This window comes from Schistocerca gregaria, chromosome 4 (assembly GCF_023897955.1).
Source record: "Schistocerca gregaria isolate iqSchGreg1 chromosome 4, iqSchGreg1.2, whole genome shotgun sequence".
In the NCBI taxonomy this organism is placed as follows: domain Eukaryota; kingdom Metazoa; phylum Arthropoda; class Insecta; order Orthoptera; family Acrididae; genus Schistocerca; species Schistocerca gregaria.
The window spans coordinates 682444941-682462250 of NC_064923.1; positions in this window are offsets into that span (position 1 = coordinate 682444941).

The following is a 17310-nucleotide window of genomic DNA, read 5'->3' on the forward strand; positions in this document are numbered from 1 at the left end:
CCGCTAGTGGCGTGCACGTGCGGTTGGAGTGTGAAGTGCTGCTTGCGAGTGCTACGAAGTTCGTCGCCCGCCGATCTTGGGCATGAAAGTTGAGTCCTCACTTAACCTACTATCGAGCGAGCTTCAACTGTTTACATTTCTTCGTTTGATCCTGGTTTTCGCTTTTGGGGACATTCTCGCCTGCAACAACATGTGTGTATTTACGTCGGCTAAGAATCCAGCCGTCTTCCTGTGAAATTTAACTTTATTCCCTGTGATGGACCAGCGGTATCCTCAGCCTTGTGGCCGTTGACGTCCTAGTTGCCGGCCGGTGTGGCTGAGCGGTTCTAGGCGCTACTGTCTGGAACCGCGCGACTGCTACGGTCGCATGTTCCAATCCTGCCTCGTGCATGGATGTGTGTGATGTCCTTAGGTTAGTTAGGTTTAAATAGTTCTAAGTTCTAGGGGACTGATGACCTGAGATGTTAAGTCCCATAGATGTCAGAGCCATTTGAACCATTTGAACGTCCTAGTTACCAGCCTTGGTCGTTGACGTAATTTTAAGCCGTGTATTTTCCTCGTCGTGTTGTTGCTGTCCAGTGCGCCAGTGCGGCGTGTAGTTCGATAGATCAGGTGTTGTTGGTTGTTGTGGGCGCCAATATTCTGTGTGTCGTGTATTGAAATCTTGTGGTCGTTTCGTCGGTTGCGTGGAGCGGTACTAATTTGGCTGATTCGTCGGTCGGCTGTCTGTCGGTTGGGTTGCCTCCAGATCAAGAAGTCGTTGGACAGGCTGCCTGTCTCAACTAAACGGTCGTTAATGTTACAAACCCAGGCCGACCCTTGGAAACTTCTGAGCGCCGTTCCTTGTGTGTTATGTAGTAATTTCCCTAGCCGGCCGCGGTGGTCTCGCGGTTCTAGGCGCGCAGTCCGGATCCGTGCGACTGCTACGGTCGCAGGTTCGAATCCTGCCTCAGGCATGGATGTGTGTGATGTCCTTAGGTTAGCTAGGTTTAAGTAGTTCTAAGTTCTAGGGGACTAATGACCACAGCAGTGGTGTCCCATAGTGCTCAGAGCCATTTTTAATAATTTCAATGTTTGGGTTTTAGTTATCTGGTTGATGTGCGGCTTTCAGCCGAGTATCAATGTATCTTAAATTAAGGTTCTTGTCTTGCCCTTAAGGCATGACATTCTTATATTTTTATATGGGGCCTTCAGCCGAATTTTACTGGAGAGATTTTAAGGTAAGGCCTTATGCCGTTTAGATTGAAACTCTTTGTAGTCCTTAAGCCGTTAAACATATTTTGTTGATATGTGGCTTTCAGCCGAGTATTAATATCTCTAAAAATTTGTGTCCCTGTCTTCCCTTAAGGCTTGCGATTGTTATTCTTTATTCTATATGAAATGTTTTAACATATGGCCTTCTGCCCTTAAAATTGAAACTCTTCTTTCTAGGGCTTAAGCCGTTAATTTATTTGTTGGTTAGCGGCGTTGAGGCGAGTTTTAATACCTCTTAAATTAATCTTCTTCTCGCGCCCTTAAGGCATAGGTTGTTTATGCTTTCGAATGTGGCCTTCAGCCCAATTTGCATGAAATGTTTTAAGATAAGGCCTTCTGCCTTTTCATTGAAACTCCTCTTATTGCTTAATATGCGACCTCCAGCCTAGTTCCATTAAAATTAAATTGCTAAGGCCTTCAGCCGATTCGATTGATGATTTAGAAAATATTCTTGGGTGAAACCTCCAGAAGAACCTTGCATTTCAATTTTGCTTTAGCCTTGTGTCTTGGATTTCGAATGTGACCTTCAGCCGATCTAAAGTAAATCAGAGGAGATCGATTAATGTTTTGAGTGTTTTGCATCCTTGTTGTAATATTGTGTGTTGATAAATGAAGTTTGTATGTTGAGTGCAACTGACAGCAACCTATTTTTGGCCCCTTTCCACAAACTAATCCGCTCTGTCCTGCTAGCCTGGACACTTCAACACTGCTTGTAGATAGTGTCAAATAAACACAAGTAATCCAATACACTGTGTGGTAGTGCAGCCTAAATAATTTGGACGCAGTGCAAGTCTCGACAAGTTGATCTCACAAGGGTAAATCCACATCGCACGCCCTTCAGATTTTGTGTTAAGGTGGCTCAGTCGATAGACTGTCACTAACTGGAAACAGATCAAGCATGAAAACAGGAAGAAAAGCAAAATCGTAACAGTGAATGATCCAAGCGCAAGATGTCCAATACGGAATGCATTTGGTAGCCTCGTCGTCATGGTTATGCTGTCATGGTGTTGAACTCCGAAGGATAAAATCCGTATTCAGATCTCCGTATTGTCTCATTTTTTTCACTAAATTATGAACTTTTCATCCGGTCATTGATGTGTCTGTTCGCTGTATTTAAATTTGTATCTGTGTCGTTGTATAACGTCCGTTCATAACAGCGAGGTGTAGGGAAGGGATATCGAGACGTACGTACCTTCCATTTGTTCTACACAGGTACCACATGCCATGACTCTCGCTTTCCGTTTTGGAATTATTGACTCCTGAATTCCTTTGTTGTAACATAGTTCACATCCGTTTATTTGTCGTCTTCATTTCTGTGAGATGTATATGCTCATCTCGCCTGCTTTTCGTCACATTTACTTGCGACGGTAATATATTCTCACCACATGACTCATATTCTGTAACCAGTGTGTAGTATGACAACTGCAAAGACCACAAAAGGAGGGCAAGCACGTCAGTTACCGTCCGGAAAGTCCATAATTTTGTGAAAAATGTACTATACACGAGGGAGATTTGAACACGTATCTTCAGCTTTGCAGTCCAGCATCTTGACCACTCAACCAAGACGCCCTGATTCTTGCGAAGTGCTCCATGTTGATCATTTGAGCTTGGACCGTTCACTGTTTCTATTTTGCTCCTTTTTCAAATTCAGTACACCTTCTTCCGGTTTTCATACTTGATCTGTGTTCAGTTTTTGACGGGTATCCACTGGGCCATCTTACCACTAAATCTGAAGGGGGTGCGATGTGGAGTTTCCCTTGTCAGACATGAAAGATTCCTATACATCATATGTCGTTACAGTTCCTTACTATACTCAATGCATCTGAATTCTTGCTGGAATTCTATTCTTTCAAATGTTGCAAAACGTTATGTCACATGTCTATATTCTAAATTATGAGTCACTTATCACCGGGCTGCATAATGACATTGTAGCGTCGCAAGTTTGTTTCGAGCGAACGTTTGTTTTAGGATAGCTAGTAGCATGTAACTTCGGGGGCTGACATCTGTCGGCCTAACCGGGAGACACAGGCGCATCTCTTACTGCCTGCCGTGGGATATCTATCCAATGTGTCTTACTGGACGCGTACATTCACCACCTATAAGAACCTAAATAAATGATATTAGATATTATTAAATCATTTTCAAAATCGGTACACTACCCTCTGACATTCAGGAGAAGATTGTATCCAATTTTCAGCTTTATAACTATCATAGTTTCAGAGATGAAAAAAATTGCTAAAAAATTCAAAAACCGACTCAGGAAACTAAATTTAGTTAGGAAATATAATAGTATACCCTTTGGTATTGTTTTAGGAAATATATTAAGAAATGGAAGCCCTACGTTTGTAGCATTTGTAGACCTAGAGAAAGCTTTTGGCAATGTTGACTGGAATACTCTCTTTCAAATTCTGAGGGTGGCAGGGGTAAAATACAGGAAACGAAAGGCTATTTGCAATTTGTACAGAAACCAGATGGCAGTTATGAGTCGAGGGGCATGAAAGTGAAGCAGTGGTTGGGAAGGGAGAGAGACAGGGCTGTAGCCTATCCCCGATGTTATTCAATCTGTATATTGAGCAAGCAGTAAAGGAAACAAAAGAAAAATTCGGAGTAAGAATTAAAATCCATGGAGAACAAATAAAAACTTTGAGATTCGCCGATGACATCGTAATTCTGTCAGAGACAGCAAATGACCTGGAAAAGCAGCTGAACAGAATGGACAGTGTCTTGAAAGGAGTATATAAGATGAACATCAACAAAATCAAAACGAGGATAATGGAATGTACTCGAACTAATTCTGGTGATGCTGAGAGTATTAGATAAGGAAATGAGACACTTAACTTAGTAAAGGAGCTTTGCTATTTGGGGAGCAAAATAACTGCTCATGGTCGAAGTAGAGAGGATATAAATCGTAGTCTGGCAATGGCAAGGAAAGCGTTACTGGAGAAGAGAAATTTGTTAATATCGAGTCTAGATTTAAGTGCAGGAAGTAGTTTCTGAAAGTATTTGTATGGAGTGTATCCATGTATGGTAGTGAAACATGGACGGTAAATAGTTTGGACAAGAAGAGAATAGAAGCTTTTGAAATGTGGTGCTACAGAAGAATGCTGAAGATTAGATGGGTAGATCACATAACTAATGAGGAGGTATTGGATAGAACTAGGGAGAAGAGAAATTTGTGGCACACTTTGACAAGAAGAAGGTATCGGTTGGTAGGATATGTTCTGAGGCATCAAGGGATCACTAACTTAGTATTGGATTGCAGCGTGGCGGGTAAAAATCGTAGAGGGAGACCAAGAAATGAATAGACTAAACAGATTTAGAAGGATGTAGGTTTCAGTAGGTACTGGGAGATGAAGAACCTTGGACAGGATAGAGTAGCATGGAGAGCTGCATCAAATCAGTCTCTGAACAGAAGACCACAACAACAACAACATTATCAAAAAACATGAACAGAACTCTCAGGGAGCAGAGTTAATGAATTGAGATTTTCATATTAAAACTTTAATTACTTTTCGTTTTCGTAATATAAAAATCAGACAGAGTTATTATTGGTGTCTAAGATTGCTGTGGAATTATATGTGAATGTATGAGAGTGTGTACATGGGACATTCGTCAAAACTTAATACTGCATTATAACCTGCAAGAGCTATGCAAGCCTGTCGTGGGAAAATGTTTGTAGATAAGTTACCCACTTTGCTGATGACGTATGTCTAGGTGTGATTGCTATTGTAACAGGGCAGCCAGAAAGTCAACTGGAGTGTTATCTGTATGTAAAGGATATTTCGAGATTTATTGCCTTTTCGTTTATTAAACATTATTTTAATATTTGTATGTCAGAATGACGTATCTGAATGTAAGGATTGATTCACGCCAGTTTTGGAGCGAGTATGATCATGAGCGAGCATTCTGTTTGGCAGCGAGTATGGTTAGCCAATCAGAAATGAGACGGTTCCCGCTCGTTACCTGATAGTTATAATGGGAGTGAGGCCACAAGAAAGGAGTCTATCGCTAGCTTTGTACGCGGACGGTCATGTTGCTAGTGCGACTCAAAGTTATGTGTAAAATGAAGTAATACTGAGTTCCTCGCGTTCGATACGTATCGTAACTAACGTTGATGTAGTTACGGACAGTTTTATGAAGTTTAGAAGTTTTAGAACTGTACTGTTGGAATGATATTCGCTTGTGAAAATTTGACCTTGATAGTATCCGGGTGGCATGTTTCAGCATTCAACCACTGAGCAATTTTGGCGAGCAGTTTCTTTTTCGAAATCCGAATGTAATAACTCATGTTAGTGGTGGAATTAATGACTGTGGAAACGTTGTTTAACTCAGGTCGGATTTGCACAGATTTCTGGCTGTTGTGCGTGCGAAATGAGTGTATGAATTGTGAACTTGGCGAAAATAACCAATAGTTTAAATGTGGACTGAATAGTACCGTTTCTTTGGTTATAAAAAGAAACAAATATTTTTGTGTGGGAATTTCGAACATTATTTTCCAGAAGCCAATCCATTATCTTACCGCCCGATAAATTTTTTATTGAGAGTTTTTTCTACATAAATTTATTTCATTGAGTTGCGCGGCCTCAGTAATTGTAGATAGTAGTGTTTTTTTTTAATCAACGCTGCTTTTACATCATCTTGTAAGTACCTATGTTGCCGAGTGAAGGGACATAGAGCAGACGCCGTTCTGAGGTAGGTGAATTTCTAATTTGCAGTCTGCACAGCACACGGAATTCTCAGTTGTTTCCTCGATGACAATAAATGCAAGTACAATATAGAAATACTGACTGGTATGAATGGACATTCCTACAGAGCGCTTCAGTATAAATCAATAATTTTCTTGTTGCTCGTTAGCTAGCTAGCCAGAGACACAATATAATCCTGGTCAAACAACAGAAAATTATCGAGGTCTTGCAGTCACTACTGTAAAAGGAAAAATTCGTTACTAATTGTTCCAGAACATGTGTAAGTCGCCGTTATTATTATCCAAGAGTAATGACTTCAGTGGACAACGGGAGCGCTCACTGCTAACTCGTTCCTCGAATACTATTTGTAATCGTCCCCTTCCAAGTCTTTGTGCAGTCTGGCGCTCTTCCACGCCTTTCACCTCGTCATTAGCCTCCCAACGACTCGTACTCATTAATCGCTAAGCCCTCTTATTGCGCCGCGTGGGGGTCATGTTTCTGCTACTCATGATTGCTAAACGCCTGTGTGGTTATCTACTTCTTTTCCCAGAGTCACGTTTCTCTGAATCTCCTGAACGATTTAAAGCATTACCCGGACAGAGCCAAAACGAAGGTTGCAGCCGTCTCTCTCCATAAGACCAGATGTACCGTGAAAGCACACACTTAAAGCCGAGCATGCGAGCACACACTCGTTTAAGTTTCGTTTGGTGGTTCTATGTGCACTTCATTTTAAAGTGGCCATTTGAAAGGATGAAATACTGAAAACATTTCTATTGTACTTTTAGACTGCCAAAACGATCTTGAGACAATAGTGAAGACCGATGGACTCGTTTATTTTTACCAAATTTTTACGCGATAGTTCTGTGTTCTACTACTGTCAGTGATGGGAAAATCAGGTCACTGGAGATCATTATTTGATTAACCTTGAGTGCGGTATGCAGGTTGTTTGTAGTTCATAGTAACGCAATACTAACCGGCTTGTAGACAATGTTACTCGTGTGAGCAGCATACCTTAAGCTGTGTGCCCCTGGGTTGTTTACCAGAGTCACAAAAGTACTGGCGAGAGGCCAATCCTAGTAATCTGGTGGCATATATCACATCACCACACACAGTGATGATATGACTGATTTTTTCTATATATATAATGTCAACGAAAAATTTGTCTTGTGTCATGTGATATTAGCCACATAAGTAAATAAATGACTACCAGGTTACCATTTCCATTCTAATCACATGGCAATCGCATTTCATCAGAGGTACAGCGCTTAAGTTGTGATTACAGAGGCAACAGAAAAGAAAAAAGTAAAATACCGACACACTACAAAGGAATTACCCGAACGGGGCGGAAATCTGTAGATGTGACGCACATGTGCAGACAAACGAGTGATAACAGTTTCACAAAAATTTGATGATTTATTCAAGAAAAGAGCCTCACAAGCTGAGAAAGTGAACAACACGTTCGTCCACATCAGCCCCTTTTTTAGGTAAGGAGTTATTCGGCTTAGCATTGATTGATAGAGTTGTAGGGTGTCGTCCTGAGGGATAAGGTGCCAAATTCCATTCAAATGGTGCATTAGATCATCAAAATACCAAGTTGATCACAGGGCAGAAGTAACGGAGCAAATAGAGAATCAGCATATTTTGTTTGTGTGGGTTACCTACATTCAAGGGCAAGTATACATTTAGGGGCAAACCTATTGTTCTCTTTTGATTGACAGGTCCTCAACTTTTTGTTCTGCTAAGAATACTATGATCCCTGGGGATAATGCATTCTTCCAAGAAACCCACACACCAACCCCTTCTCCTCCTCATCTCCCTCCCCCTTCTCTTCCTCCCACCCTTCTGGAGGCTCCGCTCGCCCATACAAGCAAATTTTGATATAAATTTGATTGACTCCACTCGCTGATACTGGAAGGGTACAGTACCACCCGACATTGAAAGTAGAACATATTTTTTCTAATAATAACTCAATTTCAATTAATACAGCAAAAGCCGGATACCAGTGTGGGAAAGAATGACAATTTATTTATTGAATTGATTACATGTGCACTCCCACAAAATAAATGCCTACATCCAGTTTGGTGAGATCTGTGAAATGAATGAATGTATGGTCGTCTGCTAACCGCAGATAGTGAATGTGAATATATGATCATCTTCGAGACGATCTTTTGGCCACCGTTGCTGGAACCAAAGAGATGAAATTTACCGGAGCTTTGAGCGCCTGAGATGTGGCTGACCAATGGGTAGATGGTCTTCCCCAGCCTCGACGGAGGTACGAGATGACCTGAAGAACGTCCATGTTTCAGCCCTCTGCTGCTGGGTCTTGTGTTAGTAATACCTGTCTTAGGTGAGCTCTGTAAAGACAAGAGTGGAGACGGTATGTATGTGAAATGCTTAAGAGTAGTTTCGAATAATTATTTCTCTATTTCAGGAACTTTTGGGGGGAGAATTAAATGTCAGGTAGGTAATATTAAGGGGATCGTAGTAACCTTTGGAAGTGACCAACGGTCACAATGAAACCACGCGTAGCAATAAGTTGAAATACTTCAGAGTGATTAAGTTAAGCTGAATTATTAGCATGTTTACTATAAGTTGGAAATATTTAAGAAATGGCGTGTGCAGGACTTGAAATTAGAGACGAGTACTTCCATGTGGTGAGTACTGTGTGACGCTTGATTCAAACTATAATACTCGGAGAGACAAGCAAGGTGAGTCAGCCGTCTATCCAGCAACGCCACTTGGCTTGCATTGCACAGGAAGACGTGCATATATCCTCCAGAGTTCGTAGTAGGAAAGAAAAGTTACGAAGTGGGGCAGTGTCGTGTGAAACTGGGATGAATTTTTAATTGAAGTGGGAAAAGCTGAAAGTGATGTGATTATAATGTTGTGACTATTCCTTGTGTTGTATTCCATGTTGGAGTGTGGTTTATGTCATGTAATTTAAGTATGTGTGGTTTGCATGGGACAGTAGCAAGGTAGTTTCAGAGGTAGTGGGTTATGCTTGTTCCTTCTGTATCGCTCGGTCTGGAGAAAAGTTTCGTGATGATGGTTGTGAGATATGAAAAAAGATCCACCATCCTATCCAGAAAGTGCACTGTAGCGTTAAATAATTACGAGACCATAAGATAGAGAATCACCAATGTAAAGCCATGCCCACTGGGTGGCATTTCTCATGTGTTATTGTTGTAGGTTATAGAATTTCTGTGCTTAGGTTATAGAATTTATCGGAATAAATAAGATAGTGAAAAGAAAAAGATTGGTGGCCTTTTCCTTCGAATTGTATGTTGTCATGATATCCAGAATTTATAATGTGTGCGCCATTCATATTCAGTGCGATGGACACGTGTTGATCAAAGCCATTAAATAAGAAAGAAAATGTGGTATTGCCAGTGCGTATTGAACAATCAGAGTTGTGTAAATTACTAATAGTCAGATGTCCGTTTCCGTTGAGTAATATTCATACAGGAGGATAAGTTGTAACTTAGTTGAGTACTAGAGGTCATACTACTCGATAAATAAGAATGATTCCGCTCGCTTGGCAGACCACTCATCTTGCAGGCCTGACTGCTTGATGCCACAGTATGAGCAAGGCATGTGGGTGCCTCTTATAATTTCGACCCTGCCAGGATATTTGCTGTTAAGATTTTTTTTGATGGGATATATTGTGATAGCGCTAAGAAGTAAAATTTTTTGTTTGCAATTTCTTTCTGGATTGGTGAGGATCTTTTATTTTTTTATGTAATTAATTGCTATATCGTCCAAGGCTGGAAGATCGTTGTATAATTTTTTTTCTGCGTAATGTCTGTAGTAACTAGGTTGCAGTCGAAAAGTGTAGTCACCATGGAAGAGAGTGATTCTGGGGTGAACGTAGCAGTGGAACAGGATGTAGGTGTCGACCTTGGGTTAATGAGTGAGAACGGCAAACACTCGGAAGGGGCTCAATTTGTCAGCGGACCGCGGCTAGGTGATCCTTTAGGCGGCGGGCTTTGTCCACAATCGGAGGCTCTTCCCGACGATGCGGGCGAGCCGGGACTAGGTCATGTATGCAGTGCAAGTGTAGCTACCCTTAGCGAAGCTACGGTTTCTCAGGCGAACGAGGTGAGCGCACCGAAAGTAGCAAATGTCAATGTGCTACTGCAGTTTCTACAGAGGATGGATAGCGACAATAAGGAAAGATTAGAAGCGATGAATAGAGATAATAAGGAGGGAGATAGTGAGACTAAGGAAAGATTGGAAGCGATGGATAAAGATAGTAAGGAAAGATTGGAGACAATGGATAAGGGAAATAAAGAGGCAATGAGGAAGGTACACACAGTTATCGATGAGCGTCTGTCCGCACTTAATAATCGGTTAGATGAGAGGGAGAAGAATCTGGGTGCGTTGAAGCAAGTAAGTGACGCCGTGAAAGAAAAAGTCAATAATTTAGAGGTACGAATAATTGCAATAGAGAGTAATATTACGGAATGTAGAGACGTGTTACCGGATGAGCGAATCAGAGAGATAGTGGATGACTTACTTACAGATAAACAAGGGGCATTAGACAGCGTGGAAGCTCAAGTCACCCGGCAGGAAGTGGCGCTAAATAAACACAGGGATGAAGTTGCGGAGGTAGTGGTCAGAATGAATACGATTAGCGCAGATGTAGAAAAGATCAGTATAAGAGGTGAAACAGGCTCAGGCAGTACGCAGCGAGAGGTTTATGCCGACCAGGAGGAGATACAATCACTATTACAGTGTAAAGAGGCACAGTTAGAAATAAATAGGAAACATAGGGAAGAACTAGCACAGTTGCGATTAGCGTGCAGTAGCGAAGGTGAAACACCACCAGGTAGATTGCAGAGGGAGAGTGAGATAAATTAAAAAAACGAAAATAGGCAGAAAGAGGAAGACGAACTCAGAGTTAGAAGAACGGTTGTGTCGGATAAAACAGGTGGCAAACACAACTGGATATAGTCTGAGGTCGGAAAACATAAATGCGAAAGAAGAACGTAGGAGGCACTTCGTGTCGGTACAAACGTACACTTGTTTTCCGGATCCAGATAACTACCAACATCCATGCCTGTGGCTGTCTCAATTTCAAGATTCATTACCTTCATCATGGGGACCGCTCCTCAAAATGAAGTTTGAGGGACGAGGCTAGAGCGAAAATGCAGGAAGTTATTAAAGACTGTAGTAGCTATAAGATATTTTGTGACAAGTTTTTAAATGAATTCTTGTCGAAAAGTAGGCAGGACCAGGTTAAGCAAAGCATATTGATGCCAAATTGTAACGAAGGTGGTATAAGAGATCCAGAGGTGTGCTATCAGGAAATGCTGAGACTAAATAGGTATTTGGATGTGCCATACGAACCTGGGGAGCTCATTGGGATCTGTATAACGAAATTGCCAGTGGAATTACGCAGAGGTATAGTGATAGCAGGCAGAGGCTTAGGAGATTCTGCGTCATTTCATCACTTGTTACAGGAACTGGGAAATGAGAGCAACATTGTGAACGGAGACACGACTCATAGGTCAGACAGAGTCGAGGACAGGAACGGCAGAAACTATCATAATGACAGGAGAGCATGGAATCAGAGGAATGACGGAAATGGAAGATGGCGAGGAAGTAGGGGGCAGAATTCATGGGGATATCGACCGGAAAACCGGGAAAATAGAAGATGGGACAGAGCTGGAAGAAGGGAAAACGAAAATGATGGGCGAAGAGAGGATAGGCAGTCATTGCCACAATGACGAAGGGACAAGGTGACCACATGATAGACGGGTACAAGCCAGGACTATTAATGATGTAAATATTAGGCATATCGATTACGGAAAACTAAGGGAGAATCTGTTAGAGGAGGTAGGAGATGTGGAGAGTGAAGTCCACCCCATAATTAGCGTAGAAATAAATAATGTAATCGTACCATGTGTCATCGACACAGGCAGTGTAATGAGTGTTTTGAGGGAAGATGTGTTTAAGTGTTGTAGTCTTACAAAACCATGGTCAACGTTGCCATTGCAAAGGACAACAGTGAGAGGGGCAGTTACAGGAAAGGGAACTGAGGTGAAGTTACAAGCGCAGGTAGACTTTGTGTGCCAGGCGAAGAGGTTTAGTACAGTGTTCATGATTGTGTCGTCACTAACTGTTGAAGGGGTATTAGGCGTAAATTTTTTGAACCAATATAAAGCAGTCGTTAACATGAGTTATGGTTCGATGGAGGTGAAACGAGATTCGGAGGAAATTACACTACGATTCGACGATTGATTATGTTCTAAAGATAATGCACACTTAGCATTATGTCTCGCGGCCAAGTCCGGTAGACAGGCACAGAATAAGGGGTTCGAACAAGAGGAGGAAATTCATAAATGTTTGGAGGAGGAGATCAAGGAGAAAATATGGCATTTACGAGGGACCACGGTCTACGGCGAATTGCAGAAATTTTTATACGAGAACAGGAAGGTATTTAAACATGATGCGGGTGCAATAAGAAATTTTGTGTATAGATTCAAAGTCAAGCCCCATAAACAGTTTAGGGCCCAAGTGTAACCGATACCTGTTGTCTACAAAGAAAGAGTAGAAGCTGAGATCGAAAGCATGCTTCAACAAGGGATTATGGAACCAGCATCCAGTCCGTGCAACAGCCCTTTAGTTTGTGTTGAAAAAAAGGATGGGTTAATTAGATTAGTTTTGGACGCAAGAAGGATTAATAAGATAATAGAGCCAGAGACAGATCGGCCACTGACACTTGACGAATTGCTACAAAAGTTTCATGGGATCAGAGTTCTCAGCTCAGTTGACTTGAGAATGAGTTTCTGGCAGGTGGAGATAGACAGGGGGTGTAGAAAATACGCTGCTTTCTTGTGCTACGGGAAATCGTACCAATTCCGGAAACTACCATTTGGGTTAAATGTATCATCCGCGGCATTTATCAGAGCACTAATTACTGTCATTCCTAATTAAATAAAAGATTAGGTAACACAGTACGTGGATGATGTCCTGATAGCAGAAAGAACCTGGGAAGACCACAATAGAACGTTAAGCATATTGCTCGGTGCATTGGAGAGACATGGGGTAACCGTGAATTTGGGAAAGTCAGAATTTGGACGAAAAGAAATCGAGTTTATAGGTCACATTGCAACAGCCCTTTAGTTTGTGTTGTTGGAATAAGACCAAATCCAGACAAACTCGAAGCAATCAGAGATTTTCCGGTTCCAAGAACAAAACGTCAGCTACGGGGTTATTTAGGATTAATCAATGTTTACAGGAGGTTTATTAAGATTGGGGGTGCAGCGACACCCAGACTATGTCAGCTGACTGGAAAGAAAACGGTATGGAATTGGGACCCGGTCGTGCAGGAAGAGTATGAGGCGTTAAAGAAGGCACTGCTAACGGCACCTCTTCTCGGGCATCCAGACCTAGGGAAAGAGTTTTGTATGGCCACGTTCAGTTCCAGTAGTGGACTTTGGGTAACATTGTTCCAAGAGCAAGTGCAAGGAGGAGAAGTAATACAACAACCTATTGCATTTGCGAGCCGAGTGCTTAGCAAAGCTGAGAGGAATTACACAGTAACTGAGCTTGAAGCTTGGCAATAGTATGGGGTTTTAGTAAGTTTAGATACTATTTATATGGGAGGCATACTAAAATCTATACTGACCACAAGTCACTACAGTTTCTGATGTCGGCCAAACTTAACCATAAACGACTAGCTAGGTGGGCACTCTATTTACGGGAGTTTCAGTTTACGGTCATGTATATTCCTGGGCCACAGAATATAGTGGCAGATGCGTTGTCAAGGAACCCAGTAGGTCATGGCCAATGCTTTGACGAGGAGGTAAATTGGAACAGATATGACATATTGTATATGCAGGGCGTGCCGTTAGAGAAATACAAAGGGGCGGTACTAACAAATATCGCGAAAGAGCAGGGTAAAGACGCGTCATGGAGAATGGTGAAGGACAGAGTTAGAGCGAACTTAGATGCCAATATAGCGCGCTTTTATACAATTCAGAACGGGGTCCTTTTCTACCGTAGAAATCCGAACACACAGGACTGAGTGTTGTGTATACCAAATGAAATAGTCAACAAGCTGATATGGTACACACACACCTAAGGTACGGGCATTACGGGGCAAGGAAATGCTGTAAGAAGTTAAGGGAATCAGTTTATTTTATTAGTATGGAGAGGAGGATCAAGAAGGTGCTTGGTAGTTGCAAATTGCGGCAGAAGGCAAAATCATTAACTATCTCATGCAAAGCACCGCTTTTTCCGATAGTGCCAGGTAGATTGAGGGAATTCGGAGCAACAGATTTGTTTGGCCCGCTACCTAAGTCAGTGCAGGGATATAGATATGTTTTAGTAGCAGTGGAATTGGTGTCAAAGTATGTGACTTTTACCGCATTGAAACGTGCGACGGGAAGGACACTAGCAGCAGCGATCGTTAAAAACTTTCTGCGAGAAGTAGGGACTGTATAAAGTTCATACCTGACAATGGGCCACAATATTGATCCAGACAATGGCTAACCACTCTGAAGAGAAGGATAAAACCGGTGTTCATATCCCGATACCATGCTGCAAGTAACCCCAGTGAAAGAGTGGCAAAAGAACTGGGAAAGTTGTGTAAGATCTATTGTCATAGGCAACAGAAGTTGGAGTATTTTTCTCAAAGATTTTCAGGACATCCTCAATGAGTTACCACATGGAGCAACTGGTTTGTCAACAATTGCGGTACTAAAGAATGAACCACCACCAGCTCGAATCAGGGAGCTGGTAGATTTTCCGAGATCAGGAAAGCAGAGGCACACAGAAATTGTCAAGAATGCGATAGAACGTATTAAGAAAGCAGCTAAGGATAGGCAGGAGAAGCAGAAAGGAAAGATGCGTAAGATCGGATTGGCAGTAGGAGACAAGGTTCTAATTAAAACTCATAGATTATCAAAGAAGCACAGATTCCTAACTAGCAAATTCTTTGCTGTGTATAATGGACCATTCAGTGTGAGGCGGATTGTCCATGAAAATGGGGTACTGCTTGAGACGATCAAGGGGAAACAATCTCGTGGGCTTCATCACATTTCTATCATCAAATTATGGAAAAGTTAAGGATAGATCGAAAGTAGGCAATTTATTGTAGATAGTCAGTGTATTTATTTGTAGTGTGTAACGTTGTGCAGGATCAAATCGAACATAAGAATTTTCAGGCGGGATGTCATGAATTATGACGGAATAGACGGATCGAATGAGTCATGAACAGGAGTCGACAGAGTGGTGTATGTACGTATTTTTTGTCATATGAATGAGGATCAAGCAGAAACGGCGTGATGGTTAATGAGTGGATAAAGATGGCAGATAGAGAGAAAAGCAACGTGATAACTAGTAGTGGATGAAGGTGATATTTAAGGAGGGAAGCGACGTGAAGCAATGTGATTAATAAAGAGAGGTTCGACGTGATGAAACAGTGGTAAATGGAGGTGAGTAGAATTAATAATGTATGTTACAGAGAGGCCTGTGTATGCTGCAATCGAGATTGATGCGAATGGCGAAGGAAGACCACGAAATGATGGATTAATGGACGGACGGAGAGCCGAAATACGAATGAAGAGACGAGGACAATTGCACAACGTGAAGGGACATAAAGGGAGTATGAGATCCAGATGGTGAACGTTGTGAAATACTGACGTAAGATGCAATATAAATGTAAATCTAATTCTTACCATAACCTTCGCAATATGACAAAAAATTATATTTATTTGTTGTTGTTGAAGCCTAGTACGAGTATAACTAATCAAAACAGTCCCAAGAATGTGTACAGTTATTTTGCAGGACGAATAATTTGTGTATTTTTTGTTCTTAGATGAAATGTCGCAATTCTAAGTTGATATTTAGCAGGATGAATAATCGTTAAAGTGAATGCAAAGGTAAGCCGATGGAGAGAGGTGCCAGAGTGAAAGGACGTAATCGGAGACTGGAATGCTATCTCCGAAACAACTCCATGTGTTATGTGGTTGAGTATAAGGGATCAAAGGTATGGAATGTTGTGAGTGTGGTGGTGTTAAGGTTAGCTGACTTCTAGACCTGTTCTGTTTCTGTATTAATGGATTGAATGAGAAGGACAATGTGATGTCTGGTGAGTGAGAGTCGTAGAGTAGTGTGATCTATGCGCACACTTCTGTAAAGGGGATGCTACCGATCCATAACTAAAACATTATTGTGCTTTATCGTTTGATTTGGATGAACCTCGATGGCAGTTCAGGATATGACGTCACGTGGATGGTACATACATGTCCTAGAAATGTTGTTATATATAATAAAAGGTAAAATATATAAAGAGATACTAATTTCAGTCTGTCACAAGCACAAAGGTGCATCTACATCTACATCTACATGACTACTCTGCAATTCACATTTAAGTGCTTGGCAGAGGGTTCATCGAACCACGATCATACTATCTACTATTCCACTCCCGAACAGCGAGCGGGAAAAACGGACACCTAAACCTTTCTGTTCGAGCTCTGATTTCTCTTATTTTATTTTGATGATCATTCCTACCTATGTAGGTTGGGCTCAACAAAATATTTTCGCATTCGGAAGAGAAAGTTGGTGACTGAAATTTCGTAAAAAGCTCTCGCCGCGACGAAAAACGTCTATGCTGTAATGACTTCCATCCCAACTCGTGTATCATATCTGCCACACTCTCTCCCCTATAACGCGATAATACAAAACGAGCTGCCCTTCTTTGCACCCTCTCGATGTCCTCCGTCAATCCCACCTGGTAAGGATCCCACACCGCGCAGCAATATTCTAACAGAGGACGTACGAGTGTAGTATAAGCTGTCTCTTTAGTGGACTTGTTGCATCTTCTAAGTGTCCTGCCAATGAAACGCAACCTTTGGCTCGCCTTCCCGACAATATTATCTATGTGGTCCTTCCAACTGAAGTTGTTCGTAATTTTAACACCCAGGTACTTAGTTGAATTGACAGCCTTGAGAATTGTACTATTTATCGAGTAATCGAATTCCAACGGATTTCTTTTGGAACTCATGTGGATCATCTCACACTTTTCGTTATTTAGCGTCAACTGCCACCTGACACACCATACAGCAATCTTTTCTAAATCGCTTTGCAGCTGATACTGGTCTTCGGATGACCTTACTAGACGGTAAATTACAGCACTATCTGCTAACAGTCTAAGAGAACTGCTCAGATTGTCACCCAGGTCATTTATATAGATCAGGAACAGTAGAGGTCCCAGGACGCTTCCCTGCGGAACACCTGATATCACTTCAGTTTTACTCGATGATTTGCCGTCTATTACTACGAACTGCGACCTTCCTGACAGGAAATCACGAATCCAGTCGCACAACTGAGACGATACCCCATAGCTCCGCAGCTTGATTAG